Below are 18666 nucleotides of genomic sequence, written 5' to 3'. Positions count from 1 at the left end.
GGCCCAGATTGTACTAGGCCTTGCAGGCATGGTGAAAATATGGGAAGCCATTTCAGACGGGGAATGATGAACAGATTGTCATTCCTGGATGTACCTCAGCGTCCAAACACTTAGCCCATTGTTTATCTTACTGAGGCCTCTCTCAGCTGGCAGATTAGTCTAAGCTCTGGTTTCCATTTGGCTTTGTTTGCTCTTGCTCCAAATGTAAGTATTGCTGAGCAGGGTCTACATTTGAGCCACTTCCCTTTTACCCTCACAATTTATTTTAATTGTCTTGGGCCCCTTCTGCTTCTACCCAATCCAGCTTTCAGCTCAAATGGAAATAGGAATCTTCTGGAGAAATTTATAAAGATCCTGGGGTTTACAAAACAGATACTACCAAGTGCTCAAAACCGTTCTAGAAGAAAGCCTAAATTTTAATATTAAAACATAAAACAGTACAGAAATATTGTTCGCTTTTTAGAGTGGAGGATTTTGTCTTCATTCTAGTGATTTAATTCCAAACTGGAAATCTTGAAACTGCTAACTCCATTTTCCTTCTCAGTGTCCTTCTGTACTTCCTGTTGCCTGGGAGGCTCAGAAGCTCCAGGGTCACCTCCTTTTCCTTCCCTCAGCTGCAGATCTGGTCTAGTGGAAGAGGCTGACTGCATGAAATGCACCAGGCCGGGTGTGGCAAGGGAAATGTGAGCTCCTTATGTCATGCGTCTGGAACTTGGCTGGTGTCTGGTAGGAGCAAATCCCCAGGCTTAATGATTAACCAGAACGACAACAGAAGCCTGCCCAAGGTGGGCGCCCAGGAATTAAGCACGGCTGCATCTTAGGGCAGCCTTGCCCTCAAAGCCATGGCCATAGAGCTGATGCACTTTTGTGCGGATTTTATTTAAAATACCTGCCCTCTGCCAGGTAGACCATGAAGCCACCCCACAGCAGCCACTTGCACCTGGATAGGAAGGCTGGTGTTACTTTAGGGGAGAAAACAGGAACTGTTAGCTGTGTAATTATCTCCACTCCATTTGCTAACCTTCAGCTTCTGCCTCTTATGCTTTCTGAGACTCCCCCTCCAACCCCATTAAATCAGCTCCAATTCTAGGAAGTTTTGTGCTTTCTCTCAGTTCTTTGTAGCTATCAGATAGAATCTTCTTAAAGTTTCTTTCCTATGGATGCAGTGAAATAACTAACTCACCAAATAAATAGGGTTTTGAGTCCAAGCTCTGTTGTACTGCTTAAGCAATCTAACCTCATGGAACCTCATTTTCTCAAATATGTAATAGTTCCTGCTATAGCAGAAGCTGCCTCATTGGGTTATTGTGAAGATTAAATCAAATAAGATAATGTAGGCTGGCACCGCGGCTCACTAGGCTAATCCTCCGCCTTGTGGCGCCGGCACACCGGCTTCTAGTCCCGGTCGGGGCGCCGGATTCTGTCCCGGTTGCCCCTCTTCCAGGCCAGCTCTCTGCTGTGGTCAGGGAGTGCAGTGGAGGATGGCCCAAGTGCTTGGGCCCTGCACCCCATGGGAGACCAGGAGAAGTACCTGGCTTCTGCCATCGGATCAGCTCGGTGCACCGGCCGTAGTGCACTGGTCGCAGCGGCCATTGGAGGGTGAACCAACGGCAAAAGGAAGACCTTTCTCTCTGTGTCTCTCTCTCTCTCACTGTCCACTCTGCCTGTCAAAAAAAAAAAAAATAAGATAATGTATAATGTCTGGCACATAGTATGTGCTCAACAAAAGTTGACCATTAATATTGTCTCTTACTAACCTGGGCTGGAATGAATTAACCAGGGATTGATCTTGTCATATAGAAATTTTAGAAACTTGAAGAAAATCCAAAGTCTGTCCACTGCAGCTCAATTCTGGATATTCTTTAGTGGTGCAGAATTTAGACAATATTTGGCTCCGTCAGCTTGAGCCACCAAGGTTAGGTGGGTTGGATAGGGCTGAATGCCACCTGCTAAACACAGTTTGTGCAATGCAGATGTTCTTCAAAACAGAATGCTCTTCCCAACAAATGGATTCATGCGATGGAAATACTAAATGTTTTTAAATTTAGAATCAAAATGCAGAGACAGACTAGTCCCAAGTTAATAAACTCAGGATTCCAAAGTCCTAATTTCCTAGAATTTGGTGAAGTTCTCCCAGACACTGCTCGTGGGTGAGTTTAGAAACAGCATGATAATCAATTCCATGCTTCCTCATTTGTCTGTAGCTATCCCCACACCCGAGTTCTCTGCTTTCTTGTGGCTAAACAGTCTTCTCACTGGGCCTTCCGGACACTCATTTCAATAACCCTCCATTGCAATAACTCACAGCAGATTTAATGAACCTTGGATGGAGTTGTGGGCTCTGTAGAAAGTGTTCCAGAAATACGATCCTTCTCCTTAATGTCTCTTCAAGTCTTCCATTTGTTAGCAAAATCGTACTTATTATTTCAAAAAAAGACTTATTTATTTATTTTAAAGAGTTACAGACATAGAGAGGGAGAGACTGAGAGAGAGGTCATTCATCCTCTGGTTTACTCCCCAGTTGGCTTCAATGGCCAGGGCTGGGCCAGGCCAAAGCCAGGAGCCAGGAGCTTCATCTGGGTTTCCCACAGGGGTGGCAAAGGCCTAAACACTTGGGCCATCTTCTGCTGCTTTTGCCAAGCAGTTAGCAGGGAGCTGGATCATAAGTGGAGCATCCAGGAAAGGAGCCTGTGCCACATGGAATGCCAGCATCACAGGCAGTAGCTTTATCTACTGTGCCACAGCTGCAGCCCCTTTTTCTTGTTCTGAAACATGCCTACTTCTAGACCTTTGCTTATTATGTCCACTTCCAAAAATTCTGTTCCCATTACCTACTGGCCTTCCTCCCTCTCCAGTCCCCTCCCCATTATCTCTAGTTGTCAATATTTTCCCTAGCTATTTAAGCTCAACTCGCATATAACTCCACTTTGCAGCTTTTCTCTTGCCTTTACATATCCCTCTTCCTCTTCCTCTAAGCCTCAGCTTAGAGTTCTTACCTTATTCAAAGTATTACTTGGAGTATCATTTTCTATCTATAAATTTCTTTTTCCTATCTCAGTACAATATTACTAGAAAGAGAAACCTGTGTAATTCACTTTTGTCTCCCACAACACTTACAGAACCCTACAGCAGATACTTAAGGTTCAGTGACTGATCCAGTACATTCATTCATTCAACAAACACTTATTAACTACCCACTACAGACCAGGCACTGTTCTAGGTGCAAGGGATACATGGATGATTCAACAAAATCCCTGTCCTTGACAAGCTCACTTTCTGTGTGAATAAATCCTAGTATTGCTTATAAATCATAGATTCAGGATGTTAAAAAAAAACCCTGATGCTACCACAGACAAGAAAGTATTGAAAGTATTTAACTTCTTTGTTATTTCTACACTGATTTTGCCCTTTAATTAATATTTAATTAAAATTCCTCCCATTTACTGTGTATTATTTGCTGGGAGCTATGCTCATACTTTAATAAAAATCATTTTTGTTTGACTTTCACAACAATGCTAACAAGTAGGAATTAGTATTATGTTTGAGAAAACAATGGTTCATGAAGGCTGAATAACCTACTGAAGCACATGAAAATAAGTAAATGAAAGGGTTGGGGTTTGGACCCTGACTCCAAAGACATACAGCCTATCCACTACTGTGTTTTACCACTGTGGACTTTGAGACAAGAGTCTCCATGCCAACAGAATAACCCCTGGATATATACACTGTGCACTTGCTGGTCCGCTCCCTTGGCATAGTTTCCCTGAAACCCATCTTCGTTGCCAAAACTTTGCACATTCCTTTTGATATACATTACTAACTGAAGACATGCTCTCCATAAATGTTGATAAGTTTAATTTCTGCATTTATAAAATACATGTTGCCAACAGTTTCTTTGTCCAGAGAACATATGTTAAGAGAGCATTGTTTAACTGAGGTTCACCATATCACATGCAGGGACAGCCCAACCTCTTGGCAGGATTGTTATCCCCTACATACCTAATAAGTCCAACTTCTCACAAAGTTTCATATTCCACACACTGAAGCAATGATGAATGTGAAAACTGCCTGCTAATTTGCCAATTACAACTTCAATTTAAGATGACCCTAATGAGATTTTATGTGATTTTATCCAAGATCATTTCTGGGACAGCCAAATCCAAATAAAACCTTAGTGGTAGAGTTGCAAAGTCTTTTAAATAAGAAACTCCAAAGAGAGCTCCCAAGGGAAAAACTTTTTGAACTTGGTATCTCCACACTGTCTGAAACACATTCCTCATTCAGTGAATGTTTGTTCATTAAAATCAGTGAGTAAATGACTTATTTTTAAAAGAGGGAAAGAAAGAAACGAAAAGGGAAGAAAAGAGTTGATCCCCGATTTCTGCCTCCACTATCCGGGATCAGTATGTGGTATGAGCCAAGTAAGTGAATTGCTTTGATTCTGCTTCTCGTGGAGAGTGAGGATAATGTTATTTGACTTGATTGCTGTGAAGACTCAAAATCATGTTAGTCCATGGGAGGTCCTCACAGGTGTTTCTCTACTCCAAAAAAGACAATCTACTTGGTTAAACTGCATTTTACTGCAACACATACATCTGAAAAGTTAGATTAAGTATAGGATGCATTCTTAGTATCCTGATTTAAAAGTTCTTGCTTTCTGGGGACAAGGGTTTTCTTTGCTTGTAAACAGTTATCGAGTGGCCAGCGGCAAGTCTTGAGTTACTTTACTTGTCAGGAATTTGGCTGTGGCACAGTATCTCACATGGGCCAGGTTATTGTGCTGCTTGAAATGTCTGCTGCAGGACTCACAGGAAGGCTATGAATAACTCCATTTAGCACTTAAGCAGTGAGAATGTCATAACAGAGCAACTTTCAAAGAACCAGAAATTCCAACTCTCCTAAATAGGGGATTATTCCTCTAATTTCCCAGAGGTTTTCATTCCAATGATCTGATCTGCTGTGTCCTGACAGCTTGGCTATTGACGTGTGAATGAAGGGAAGTAAAGTGAGCAAGAACCCAAGAAGACACTCAAGAGCACTTGAGGCATAACACCCAGATAGAGTTCTTGGCTCCTGATTTTGGCCTGGCCCAGCCCTTGGCTATTGCCTGAAGTTATGGGAGTGAACCAGCAGGCGGGAGATCTCTCAGTTTCTGTCTTTCAAATAAATAAATAAATAAATAATTTTTTATAAGTCTTTTTTTTTTATTTGACAGGTAGAGTTACAGCGAGAGAGACAGAGAGAAAGGTCTTCCTTCGTTGGTTCACTCCCCAAATGGCTGCTACTGCCAGCGCTGCGCCGATCCGAAGCCAGGAGCCAGGCGCCCACCCCACCCCACCCCGCCTCCCATGTGGGCGCAGGGACCCAAGCACTTGGGCCATCCTCCCCCACTCTCCCGGGCCACAGCAGAAAGCTGCACTGGAAGAGGGGCAACAGGGACTAGAACCGGGTGCCCATATGGGATGCCTGTGCCACAGGTGGAGGATTAACCAAGTGAGCCACGGCGCCGGCCCCAAATAAATAAAATTTTAAAGAGAGCACTTGAGGTAGGAGAAGGTAATGTCAGTTCATCTGTTCATTTGTTCTGCAGTCATTTCCATTTGCCACCACCAGTATATGGGTAAAGCCTCTTGTACATACAGCAGACTATCAACAAATGTTAACTTCCTCTCCTGGAAGAGATCCTCTTAACACAGCCACAGTATTCAGGCAAAATTTCAAAGGTGATCAAAGAAAAACAAAGAAAGTGTTGGGCAGCAGCTTTAGCAGCAACTAAGCTATGTGGCCTTGAGCAAAGTTTTCCAGTAACCCTGTTGAATGACAACCATTTATAAGTTAATCATCTTTCTACTTGCTTATCAGTTCTATTAGATAGGTGTTACTATCCTCACTGTTACAGATAAAGACAGTTATTCTCAAAAATGTTAGAAAGTTTCCTAATAACACACAGCTTATTAAGGAATTTAAATCCAAGATCTATTTGCAAATTACAGTTTCACCATACCCTGAGGATTTCAGCTTTGAGATGTCACCTTTAAGTTCTAAATATCTACATCATTTATTATCCAATTCATTCAGGAATCTTGAAGTACTGCTACTCAGGTTCCCTTATGCTAGATGAAGTTGAGTGAAATAAGAAAGAATGAAATATGAAATGTAAGATCTATATTGACAGGGGCTAATGCTGTGGTGTACCAGGTAAAGCCACTGCCTGCAACACTGGCATCCTTGTGGGTGACAGTTTGAGACCTGACTACTCCACTTGCAATCCAACTGCCTGCTAATGTGCCTTGGAAAACAGTGGAAGGTGGCCCAAGTGCTTGAGCCCCTGCACCCATGTGGGATCCAGAAGAAGCTCCTGGCTCCTGGCTTGGGCCTGGCCCAGCCCTGGCAGTTTGAGACCACTTGGTGAACCAGTGAATGGAAGATTGATTTCTCTCTCTCTCTCTCTCTCTCTCTCTGTCTCTTCCTCTCTCTGTGTAATTCTGACTTTCAAATAAATGAATCTTTTTAAAAAAATCTATATTGTCACACACACAATTATCATAATACTAGACAGAAGTAGGAACAGTCCTTGGGGTGGGGGGGTGGGAGGTTTTAGAAAAATGACTCAGAGACTTCAGAAGAGAGAAGAACTGAGTCGTGAAGAACCTTGCTTTTATCTCATGGGCACAAAACTGCTGTGCTTTCTCTGTCCTCTACTTAGGTTGAGAGAACCCATCTGTGAACTGAGAGCTTTATATTATTTTGAACAATTTTAAGGTAAGAGAACCCAAGTGCCCATAATAAAATCCATTTCAAAGTGCTTGCTTTATGTCAGCTAAGGGTTGGTTCATCTAAATCCTTTCATCATCTTTACCAGCTCTTTTATAAATCATGCACACACAGACATCCAAATAATTCAGAAGTCTTACTGTCAAGCCTCTCCTCTCGGTTCAAGGAGAGAACGGAGAGGGTTTGAATTTCAAGTCTGTGACTAAATGGAGCTATACTTTGTTGGAAATAATAGTACAGCTAGAGCAAACAAAGGTAGTACTCACCATGTGTCAAGTGTGGCTATAAATATTTCACATCTGCTATTTATTACATGCAATCATTCTATGAGATGGATGCTGTTAATAGTCCCATTTTGCATATTAAGAATCTGTGACACCAAAAGTTTAAATAATTGGTCAGAGGTGACCCAGCTAAGATCAGAGCCCAGGTATAAATTAACAAAGCTGAATTCTCAAGAATTCTCCCCTCACCACCATTGAACATGGTCTCCTTCTGTGCTTACACGAATTGATTTAATAGCATGATTCTAGTATTTAGGGAAAATCAAAAGTGTTTTTTCTTACTGTAAACTTTTTGTTTTATATATATTAATAGTTTTCATGATCTAAATTATGTGGTCTTACATTTGAAAAATTATTTTTAAAATGTTTATAGTGCTACTATATTATATAACAGTATGCTATTTTTCTAACAATAATTATAAATCAAGATCACAATAGGAAATTTTAAAAATACAACATTTTATAAAGACAGCAAAGATCACTATGAGAAAACTACTATTTACATTCTGGAGTATTTCCTTTTAAATTATTTTCTTTGTACATAGCTATGCATTTATTCTCTTAACATACACACTGGGGAACATGTGTACCCCATTTAGTATCTTGATCTTTGTCCCTGTTTTCTTATTAAAAATCTTTTGAAAGTCCCATTTTAAGGGCAGAAAAATGAACACTCTCTTATTTAACCAAAGCTCTGTCTTAAGAATTTGTGTTGTTTTCCTTTTCCATATTAAAATAAATGCTTCAGTAAACATCAGTATGCATTTTTATAACTGGTATTACCTTCTGAAACTTTGTTAGGAACATATTGGCCTTAGTCAATTCATTTCGTAAATACTTATGAATTCTATGATGTGCTGCCTATAGTAGAGGGGCTGTGCTGTCACAGGGACATAAAGGATGAATGTGGTTCAATATCTCTGTACGTGGGACTACTGCTGCACTTGAGCGGCTGTTCCAGTGGTTCACCCCACGTGAGATGGCTAAGAGTGCATGTCACCGAATCAGATACACATGAAGAATCACATTTTCCAGTTTCAAAGGTGAAAAATCATCTCATCATTTTCGTTGCATTTTTTTATTTCTAGTGAGGTTAGACCTTTTTGATATTTATTATTCATAAATGTTTAATTTTTAAACTCTTGTTCAAGGCCTGGCCTAATTGAAGGAATTTCTCCTTTTATATTTCTTTACAACTTGAGAAAATGTATATCAAAAATATTCCCTGGAAGCCTTAATGTCGTCTTTTAGTACCCATGAATGTCAAGGTCAGACTTTTAAATACTTCGGATCTCAGAAATCTGGGTTATTAGAGAACAACGAAATGGAGTCAATGTCTGCCAGAAGAGTTTAGAATGGCCTGGGCAGGGACATTAAGCAAAATTGAGCAGAAGATATAAAATCTGTGGATATCCTGGCTTCAGGAAGTTAAACACATGTGTCAGTAGTCAAAGAAGTTCTTTCTACAGGTTAAAGCCCCTGTAAGGCAAACTATTTCTTAATGTAAATTAATATAGCAGGAGGCCAGCGCCGTAGCATAGTGGGCTAAGCTTCCGCCTGCAGTGCCAACATCACATATGGGCTCCGGTTCAAGTCCTGGATGCTCTATTTCCACTCCAGTTCTGTGCTATGGTCTGGGAAAGCAGTGGAAGATGGCCCAAGGCCCTGGACCCCTGCACCGGCATGGGAGACCTGGAAGAGACTCCTGGCTCCTGCCTCCTGGCTTCAGATCAGCCTAGCTCCAGCAGTTACTGCCATTTAGGGAGTAAACCAGCAAATGGAAGACTTCATGGAAGACTTTCTCTCTCTCTCTTTACCTCTGCCTCTCTGTAGCTCTGCCTTTCAAATAAATAAATCTTTTAAAAATAATATAGCAATGTTATTTAATGTAATATGAGTTATCTCCCTGAAATATATATGTATGAAGTGTTTCAAAATACTTTACTGAGTAACTTTGTAACCTGTTCTCAAAGATGGTATTCAATCATCTTTGTCATATTCTGGTTAAAGAATATGAGTCGCTAGATCCAGTTCTCATTCAAGTGATTATAAAAGGGCATGAATATCATAAGGCAGAGATTATTGTGGACCTTCTCAAAAGCTATCCATATTTTCTTTCCATATTTTATTCTCATCATAGCACTTATCATTAGCAATTTATTTGCTTATATTTTTATGTCCATCTTTTCTTTATAAAACATAAACTCCATGAGGGCAGAGACCATCTGTCTCATTTGCCATATTATCCTTAGATCATCAACCATATCTGGCATATTGTACGAGTTAAATAAATATTGTTTAGTTAACTAATCAATTTATCAATCTAATAGAATGTAATGGGTAGGGAAAGCACCATGTTTAGTGGTTTAAACATGGTCAAACAGATATGAGTTAAATTCTTGCCTTTGCTACTCACCAGCTGTGTGATTTTGCACACATCACCTAACAATTTGCAATCTCAATTCCCATATTGCAGAGTTAGTTGAATTCACTTAGAGAGAGAGAACTTATAACAAATACATGACCATTATCATTTTAATTCAAAACATGAGTCTCCTGACTTGTGTATAAGACTGAGCCTGGCAGCTAATGCTTTACACTAGCACCCATTTAATAATAAGTGTCTGCATCGGTTCCCACAAGGTGTCACTTCCTCCCCATCCACCCAGGGCCTTGTTTGGCCAAACTGAGCTGTAGAGAAAGCGAAAGCAGAGGCATATCAAAGCGGGAGAGCCACAGAGTGAGGAGCCCATATCTAGTGACTTCTCAACTGCTGGCCCCTGGGCTCTGTGTCCTTACCCTTACCTTGTACTGTTTCATTCTCTCCCCTCTTAAAACTGAAGGGGACGCCCTGTCCTGTGTGGCTTCCCAGTCCTATCCCACCTGCGGTTGAGGAGCCAGCTGTGACTGACCTTAAATAAGAACAGGACTCTACAGGAAACCACAACTCTGCAGGCACTCTGGCCAGCAGAGTGATTAACGATCTGATTAAAAGAAAAAGGTCAATCAAGCAAAATTAAATTCTTCCCTTTTTTGCAGATGAGTTGAAGATTTTCACACCAAAGATATAATACACACATTTGTGATAGTTATACTTTGTCCAATGTTTATTCTTCCATCTATTCCACAAACATTTATCTAGTACTTTCATGTAAATCTCCATGCATGGATCTGGGGAAATTCACAGATGGAAGAACTAATATAAGGAAATAGTGTGAGTCCAGTAGAATCTGGGAGGCGACACCTGATTCAGGAAAAAACAATCCTGAAGTGGGTTTTGAGGCATAAGAGTCCTTTCTTCAATGCATACTTATCATGCTTATACTATATGCTAAGGAAAGTGCTCGGTGACAGAGAAAAATAAAAACAGTGAGAAAGAATACCTGCCCTCAAATTACTTATCATCTTATGGGGAACAAAAAGGTAGGTAGGAAGTCTCGAGGGAGGGGGTTGGGCGCAGGATTTTAGAAAATCTAAGCTCATGACTTGTTTAGGAAACGATACTTTAGTGTGGCTGGAATACATGAAACATGGGGATGAGTGGGACTCAGAGTTGAGATGGCAGGAGACAAGACTGAAGGCAGCCGTTTGGTCCAGATATGAAGATCCCAGTGCCAAGCTAAAGAGTTCCCCTAGAATACTGTAGGCAACATCAGGCTGTAGAAAGTGCATGAAGGGAAAGGCAATCTAAGAGCTGCATTCACAAGAATTCTGTAGGCACTTGTTACACAGTTGTATAGGTTGGAACAGTTTTGCAGTTTTCCAGAAAAGAAATAACTGAACTAAGACAGTGGCAAGTACATATAAAGAGATGGTGAAGGATTTAAGAGCTAGAGCCTGGGAAGAAAAGCTATAGAGGGGCCGGCACTGTGGCGCAGTGGGTTAAAGCCCCCGGCTTGCAGCACCAGCATCCAATATGGGTGCCAGTTTGAGTCCCAGCTGCTCCACTTCTGATCCAGCTCCCTGCTAATGTGCCTGGGAAAGCAGCAGGGGATGGCCCAAGTCCTTGGGCCCCTGCACCATGTGGGAGACCTGGAAGAAGCTCCTGGCTCCTGGCCTTGGATCGGCTCAGCTCTGGCCATTTTGGCCATCTGGGGAGTGAATCAGCGGATGGAAGACCTCTCTCTCTCTCTGTCTCTACCTCTCCCTGTAACTTTAGATTTCAAGTAAATAAAATGTATTTTTTAAAAAAGAAAAGCTATAAAATACTGAGAGGCAACTGTGTGCTTGTGAAAGATTTTAGACTCCTTTGAGTAAATGACTCTACTTTTATCTTGAGGTCCACACAGCTGGCAGCTTTTACTAGTCTGGAGAGACACCAGTGATATTGGCAGTTGCCATATGTCTTAGTCTACTAGGGCCGCTGTAACAAAGTACCACAAACTGGGTGGCTTTGAAAAACAGACATTTATTGGGTCACACTTCTGGAAGATAAAAGTCCAAAATCAAGGTACCAGCCAGGTCACCACTGGAACCTAGAGGAAGTCTTCCTTCCCTCTTCCTAGCTTCTGGTAGTTTGCCACCAATCTTTGGCATTCCTTGGTTGGCATATGCGTCAATCCAATCCTTTGTGTTCACATGGAGTTCTGAGAGCCTTGAGATTAACGAAATGGCCTTCTAGTCATTCTGTGATGCCCAGGTACTCTTTACAAGAAATCTATAAAATGAGAAGTATCTGAATTGATGCTGCTAGGAGTCTGCCTTCACACTGCCTTCCCCTTCTTATGAGGACATCAACCATGTTGAGAAGGAGCCCACCCTACTCCAGTATGACCTCACCTTAACTAACTCTATCTGTAATGAATCTATTCCCAAATAATGTGACCTTTCCAAATAAGGATATCTTTTAATCCATGATACCATATCAAGTTGTTCTGATCCCAAATGGCCCTCTCGCTTAAATATACATAAAGATCAGTTAGAGCTTTTACACAGTGGTGCATTTATTTAAAAATTGGCAGCTCTTGACTCCCAGTAAAGCTGTGGTTGCAATTTTTACTTTCTTCTCCCTTTTCCACATGGACTTGAAGTGACTGGAACAACAGAGAGACTGTCAAGAGATCTCACTTTCTGTTCTGCTGTTTTCCCAGCTCAGCACCTCTATTCTGCTATCCCAAAGTGACCTTTCACAAATCCTGGAGCAAGCTATCAGTTCATCTTTCTGTATAGAGAGAGGAGGATTCTTGGCAGGCAGCAAGCTAAGCCTTGAGTGGACAATCTACAACATTATGACCTTAGTCAGCACATGCATCTTTCAGGAGAAAGGGCCAGTGGAAATAATACAGTTTTGCCTTTTCTGTGGTCTTCTTGACTACTGAGTAATGAGGAACCAGAGTCCAAAATAGCTGATTTGGCCTCACCCAGGAAGTGCATCCCCCACTCAACTTCCTTCTGACTTCTCCGGGTACCACAGCTGCTGTAACTTCTAACCTTCCCTGTGGTTTTCACCCCGGCACAGACTCCTAGTCTGTCCTGTTCTATTGAAAGCCTTTCTGAACTCCTCTGAGTCCCAGAAACATGGCCCCAAGGGAGATGTTTAGATGAAGAAGGGGTGTTAATGGCAGTGGGTCAGATACTTCACATTTTCCATCTTTCTTGCTAAGAGTGCCAGGGTATTACAGAATCACTAGAAGGCCCATTGCATCAATCTCAAGTGAAAAGTGAAATTTAGATCATACTGAAACCACTTTTATTTGGAGTTTGGGTGGACAAATAGGGCCTAAACTGAAATTTAAGTTTACCCTAGCATTGGGGTTTTGCTACACAAATTGATGCTAGAATGTAAACAAGGCTTCCAAGAGCTACCTAAGAGTCTATAAAGGACAACAGGTTTTCAAGGCTTGAAAGCAATCCTTTTACATGCTAATGCCAAATCCTACAGTATTTGTGCAAGTGGGTTCCTCTGGGATTTCTATTTGCCAATGAGTTGTTTTATTTCTAGTGTAAAGAGGGTAGGTGGAGGATCTATGAATTATTGAGTAGCTACTTTGTGTTTTGCTTGTGCTCTGTGAGAGATTGTTTATCTTTACAGCCACCTTTGGCGCTAAGCATTGCTCCAGTTTGCACCTGTGGAATGAGGGTTTGGCCCCGAGTGCAGAGCTGCTAAGTGACAGAGCTGGGACTCAAGCCCAGGTGAACCTAAACTCTGTTGCCCTCCTCCATCAAGTTATCAACCTTACATCTGCATATATTCCCAAATTCAGTCTTGCCAATATTTCAGAATGGCGTGTCAATAATTAGCGCAAATTACCTTGCTTTTATAGACCTTTTTTTTTTTTCAATTCAATAACGAGAAAAATGAGGTATTCAGCCAAGAGGCAAATTGTGGGAAGAGAGAAGAGGCTGTGGCAGGTGTAGGCAAATAATTCACAGTCCACAGTGCTTCCTGAGACCTACCAAAGACTCTGAAAGAAGACAAGATGGAAAATCACTTCCTCTTTGTTAGACAGGTCTTTCTTTTGGAAACCTGTGTTATCACCACTCACAGGAGACACTGCCTGCTGGTCTTGGCTACCAGAGATTCTCTTCACATGGTATGGGTGAGGAAACTTTCTGAGAGGTGTGATGGATCATGATGCTGGGTAAGTGGGTTTAACCCATTGATTGTATTTCTTTCTAGTGCCTGCTGTCACTGTCTCCCAAGACCAGAAGATCTCCAGAAATGTTTGGAGATCACGTCACATTTCCTGAAATACCACAAAGCCTCCCCCGATCCATAAGCTGATAGCTACAAATCACATCAGAACCTTCCTATTTAGACTTATTTTTAAAACGTACATAAAATACATTTTAATGGAATTAGCAAGTTAGGGGTTTTGACCCAGAAATGAAACAGCTGTTAATTTGCAGTCCACTTGCCATTAGAGAGAAGACTTGAAACATCACAGGCAAGTTCAAACTCTGTACGCACAAAACCTGACACAGAGCTCGTGTGCCATTAGCTCATTAGCTACCCACCAGCACATAATGCACGAGACAAAACAGGGTTCATAGGCATTACATAGGAATCAAGTCTTTACAACACTTATTAACAATGAACTTTTTACTTGCAGAACAGCATACACGGGGCTCTTATTCCCCCACAGAACTGGCTGTTTGGAAGCAAACAGTCTTAACCGATTGCATATCCACGGGTACACTTTCAGTTACTGAGCCCTTCAGTGTCAGCTTCAAGTGCAGAGGAAGTGCAAATAGTCCCTGCACTTCAGAGCTGAGCTTGCTTTGCTAGGAGACAGTTGAGCAAAATCCCAGCACGCTCTGATTCATGCTGCCCGCTGATTGGTTGTTCCCAGGCCGCTGACATCACCCTGTTGCTGGGTGGAAAACTTCTGCAGCACAGCCCTCGACACCGACTTCAGATTCTTCTGAAGGGGATATTGTACTCAACGGCGAGATCAGGTTATAGCTCAGATGGAATTAGAAGGCCTCCTTTTTTGTCTGATCACTTCAGCCATCTTAAGACTCTCAAATTGTAGTGTCCACACCCCCCGCCCACCGAGCAACTGCCTTTTTTTTTTTTTTTTTGGCACTTTCTCCTTTTAGGCGCCCAACCCCCAACACCCTCTAGAATACAAGAGAATAAGGAAAGAACCTTACTGTTGTTCTTTGTAGATGGAAGGTGTTTTACACTTCTCCCAGATGCGGCTGACTTTCTGCTTAGTTTCTGTTTGTCTTTACCAACAGAATTGAAATGAAAGTATGCCCTCATGAGCTACAATGAATTGTGAACCAGTGCTTAGGACTATCTGTAATAAATGACTTCCTAGCTCTCATTTATTTTCCCAGCATTCTGTGAGGCCCAGATAAACTAGAGAAGTGATGTCAGAAGCCCGTTTGCCCACGGCTTTTTAGAGTTAGCAAAACATTTTGTATTTACATTATCATCCATGTCCCTCACAACAGCCCTATGAATTAGGCACTGCACTTTCCCCACTTTATAGATAAGACAACAAGCTCCTAAGTAGTAAATTCTCCGCCAGCAACATAGCTCCTAAATGACAAGGATGGGAGCCAGGTCCGGGCTTCCTGCCCCTCGTTCTGAACTCTTTCCACTCTGACCATAGCATCTTTCAGCTCTGAGAGACTGATTGGCAAGGGCTGGTGCAAAGTCAGAGGCTAAACCAGCACCAGGATCCAGCAGTTCCTGTCCTACAGAGCCCTCCCTTCTAAACTTCTTGGTAGCTCTCATGACAGCGCTGTTCTTCTGGCTTTCTTTAAAGACACTGTCTGATACATATTTATTTTAGAAATCTCATGCTTTCACAAGCTTTTACTTCAGCGCATGGTTGAGGAAAAAAAATAAAAGCCTAATAACTCAGATTCACAGTTGCGTATATTACATAAGGCTTCTGTAATGGTAAGATTATCCAGTGGCAGACTTATTTTGATGGAAGGACTTTGAGAGAGCAGAAATAGCAGGCTTAGCAACCAGCTCAGTAACTTGGATGTCAGAGACACTTCCGCAGTGGACAGCAGGCTCCTCGGCACCTCTGTGGAGACTCAGGCCTGCCCTTGTTTATTCCTGGCTCAGATGGTTAACCTTCGCCTTCTGCATGGCTTTCATCTTCCCTGGCCCAGCTTTCTCTCATCTCATTCAGAGCTCCTTCTTCCCTCCAGCTTAAAATCCCCATTTGAAATAGCTTAGCTTCCCTAAGTTATTTTTACATAAGCAGAGGAGACTGCCACATCTGGCTTGTTCAGGTGAAAAAAAAAACTCCCCACCCATCCTTATTTGAAAATGAGACAGAGAATCTGTCAACAATGGCTTAGGAGACCAAATATTGGAGGCAAAGGATGGGGGAGGGGGTGGGGCACAGTCACTCCGGTATGGAGGTGCAAGATTCATTTCCCATCGTGAAGTCCGTGATGGCAGCCCCAGAACACAGCACAGTGACTTACATTTCATAATGTACACAGTTGATTTCATGCACTCTGCATCTTCTGTTGTGTCCCCAACAGTTTTATTTTTCCTTTTGGGGGACATTGCAAGGCCACAGTTGTGTCCCCCTAATACACAGGTTTCCTGCTTCTCATGTTTTATCCTGAATTTCAGCAAAATGCTCCCTAGAAACTAGCTCCATTTAGCAGCACTCCGATCTTCACATTTTTACTTCCTGCGGAAATACAGACACACTTACTGATTTTTGTCTTCTTGTGTTACTTGAAGGTAGAAAACAATTTGTGGTATTGAAAAATAAGATCTCTGTCTCATCAACACTCTGTAGTCATCTGGGCAGTTCCTGTAACAAGCTCTCTCCTCGACTCAGCAGACACAGCACACATGTGCTCTTGCTGACCCTTGTGCCCAAAATGCATGTCTTTAAAAATGGCATGGGATTAGTTGGGAATACAGTAAACTCTCAGTCCTTATTGCAAAATTAAATGTAATATTTTAGGTAGTGTGACACAGGTGTTCACAGTGAGTAGCTGAAAATAGGCCATTTATCTCTGGCTACAGGATAGGAAAAAGTAGCATATGATACCCTTCTGTGTCCTGACAAACAATCACCTGCAAAGGAGTCTCTATTGCTGCCATGATAGGGGATTAAGGGGCCTCTGGGACCTGTCATCAGTTTTTTTAAAGTAAGATCTAAATTAACATACACTAAAACGGATGTTCATTGGCTCCACACGCAGCAAAAAGTTGAAATGGAGAACTAGTAATTTGATTACTTAAGTGAGATGCAAAAAGATATAGTGGGCCAGGAGGATGGACTAAAACCAAGAAAAATGTAAAAATTTGTATTTTAAAAAAATCAAATGCTATGTAGAGGAGTAGGGGATGGGAAAATTTTGTTTTGAAGTAGTCCATGTGAGAAGACACAGGTTAATTAGCGGGAAATTCTTCCCTGTTTGATTACATATAAGTGTCTTTAATGAATTAAAATGTCATAACTAACCTGTAACATTCTCTTTTTTTTGTTTTTAAGAAATTTATTAATACATTAGATTCTTAGGGTCACAGCAAATGCATGATAATTACTACAACACATTTATCATCAATTCTAATGTTAATATTATATTAATACAAAGAGGACAGATTCAATATGGTTCATAGATATAATTCTAAGAATATAATACTTCCCCCCTTCTTTACTCCCTTCCTTTCTTCCTCTTTTTTTCTTTTTCTTTCTCAGATTTTGAGATATCGTATTTTTATTTTACATTATAGTTAAAGGCTTAATCCTTCACTAAATAGTTCAACAAGTACAAAGACCTGAGTTCAGTGGGAATATAGGCAAGAGCTACAAAGCAATAATCAAATGAAAAAAATTACTATTTCACTCATATACAGTAAATTTTAAAATAATTACAGATCACTAAAACTATAGTCATATATCATTCTTTCTTTTTTAGTAGTATATCATTCTTAACCATTGGTTTAACAAAGATATAAAACAAAGTTTGTCAAAACTATAGTTGCAGCAATGTTAATACATATAGGCATTTCTTTGTTTTTGTTTTGTGATTTTTTTTCTTTTCAATTTTAGCTTGCACATATAAGGGAGAACATGAGTTTTTTGTCTTTCTGTGTCTGGCTTATTTCACTCAACATGTCCTCCAGTTGCATTCATTTTGATGCAAATAAATAGTAGAATTTCATTCCTTTTTTATAGATGAGTAATATTCCATTGTGTTTATATTCTGTGTTTTCTTTACCTATTCATGTGATGATGGACACCTTGGTTGATTCCATATTTTGGGTATTGTGAACAGTGCTGCTATAAATGTGGGGGCGGATATAGGTGGTACAGGTTTCTCTTTGATACAATGCATTCATGTCAATCCATAGAGGGATTGTTGGATCATATGGTAAGTCTATTTCTAATCTCCATACTATTTTCCACAGTGGTTGCTCTAATTTACATTCCCACCAACCCTCTCTAATATTTGTTACTCTCTGTCTCTTGGATAATAGCCATTCTGACAAAGGTGAGGAGATACCTCACTGTGGTTTTGATTTGCATTTCCCTGATGGCTAGTGATGATCAGCATTTTTTTCATTTATTTGTTGGGCATTTATATTTCTTCTTTTTGAGAACTCTCTATTGAGGTCCTTTGCCCATTTCTTAATGAGACTGCTTGCTTTGCTGAGTTTAAGTTGCTAATATATTTGGATATTAATCCTTTGTCAGATAGGCAGCTTGCAAATATTTTTTCCCACTGTGTTGGATGTCTCTTCACTCTATTGATTGTTCCTTTGCTGTGCAGAAGCTTCTGGGTTTGACATAATCCCATATGGCTAATTTTGCTTTTGTTGCCTGTACTTTGGGGGTCTTATCCAAGAAGTCATCACCTGTATCAATGTCTTGAAGTCTTTCCCCTGCATGTTCTTACAACAAATTCATAGTCTCAGGTCTCGAATTTATGTCTTTGATCATCTTGAACTTATTGGTGTACATAGTAAGAGGTATGAATATGATTTCATTCTTCCACATATATACATCCAGTTTTGCCAGCAACACTTATTGAAGAGATTACCCTTTCTCAAATGTACAATTAGTTGGCTGCATGTACATGGATTAATTTCATGGTTCTCTATTCTATTCCATTGATCTATGTGTTGGTTTTATGCCAACACCATATTGTTTTAATTACTATAACTTTA

At 40.9% G+C, this 18666-nt stretch overlaps 2 long non-coding RNA genes across 10 annotated transcripts in view; one reads left to right on the top strand and one right to left on the bottom strand.

The window, feature by feature from the left end:
* The window catches only part of LOC103349689 (uncharacterized), a 109151-nt gene that overhangs the window by 66723 nt on the left and 23762 nt on the right, over window positions 1-18666 (bottom strand). The window lies entirely within an intron of this gene.
* Window positions 1-18666, top strand: part of LOC103349685 (uncharacterized) — an 85022-nt gene that overhangs the window by 59954 nt on the left and 6402 nt on the right. Inside the window, exons 3-4 of one of the 5 annotated variants that reach the window (XR_016233900.1) lie at window positions 6707-6762; window positions 8679-8890. The exons of 3 other annotated variants lie outside the window; for them this stretch is intronic. This is a non-coding gene — a long non-coding RNA (uncharacterized LOC103349685). Of the gene's footprint in view, window positions 1-6706; window positions 6763-8678; window positions 8891-18666 lie in introns of those variants that run through there. One more of the 5 variants, XR_517841.5, reaches the window with a different exon arrangement.

The sequence above is a fragment of the Oryctolagus cuniculus genome, chromosome 1 (genome assembly GCF_051225735.1).
Source record: "Oryctolagus cuniculus isolate XC-2025 breed Fujian yellow rabbit chromosome 1, ASM5122573v1, whole genome shotgun sequence".
NCBI classification, from domain to species: domain Eukaryota; kingdom Metazoa; phylum Chordata; class Mammalia; order Lagomorpha; family Leporidae; genus Oryctolagus; species Oryctolagus cuniculus.
Note: the sequence above shows the minus strand (reverse complement) of the source record. Positions and strands in the feature narration are given on the sequence as shown.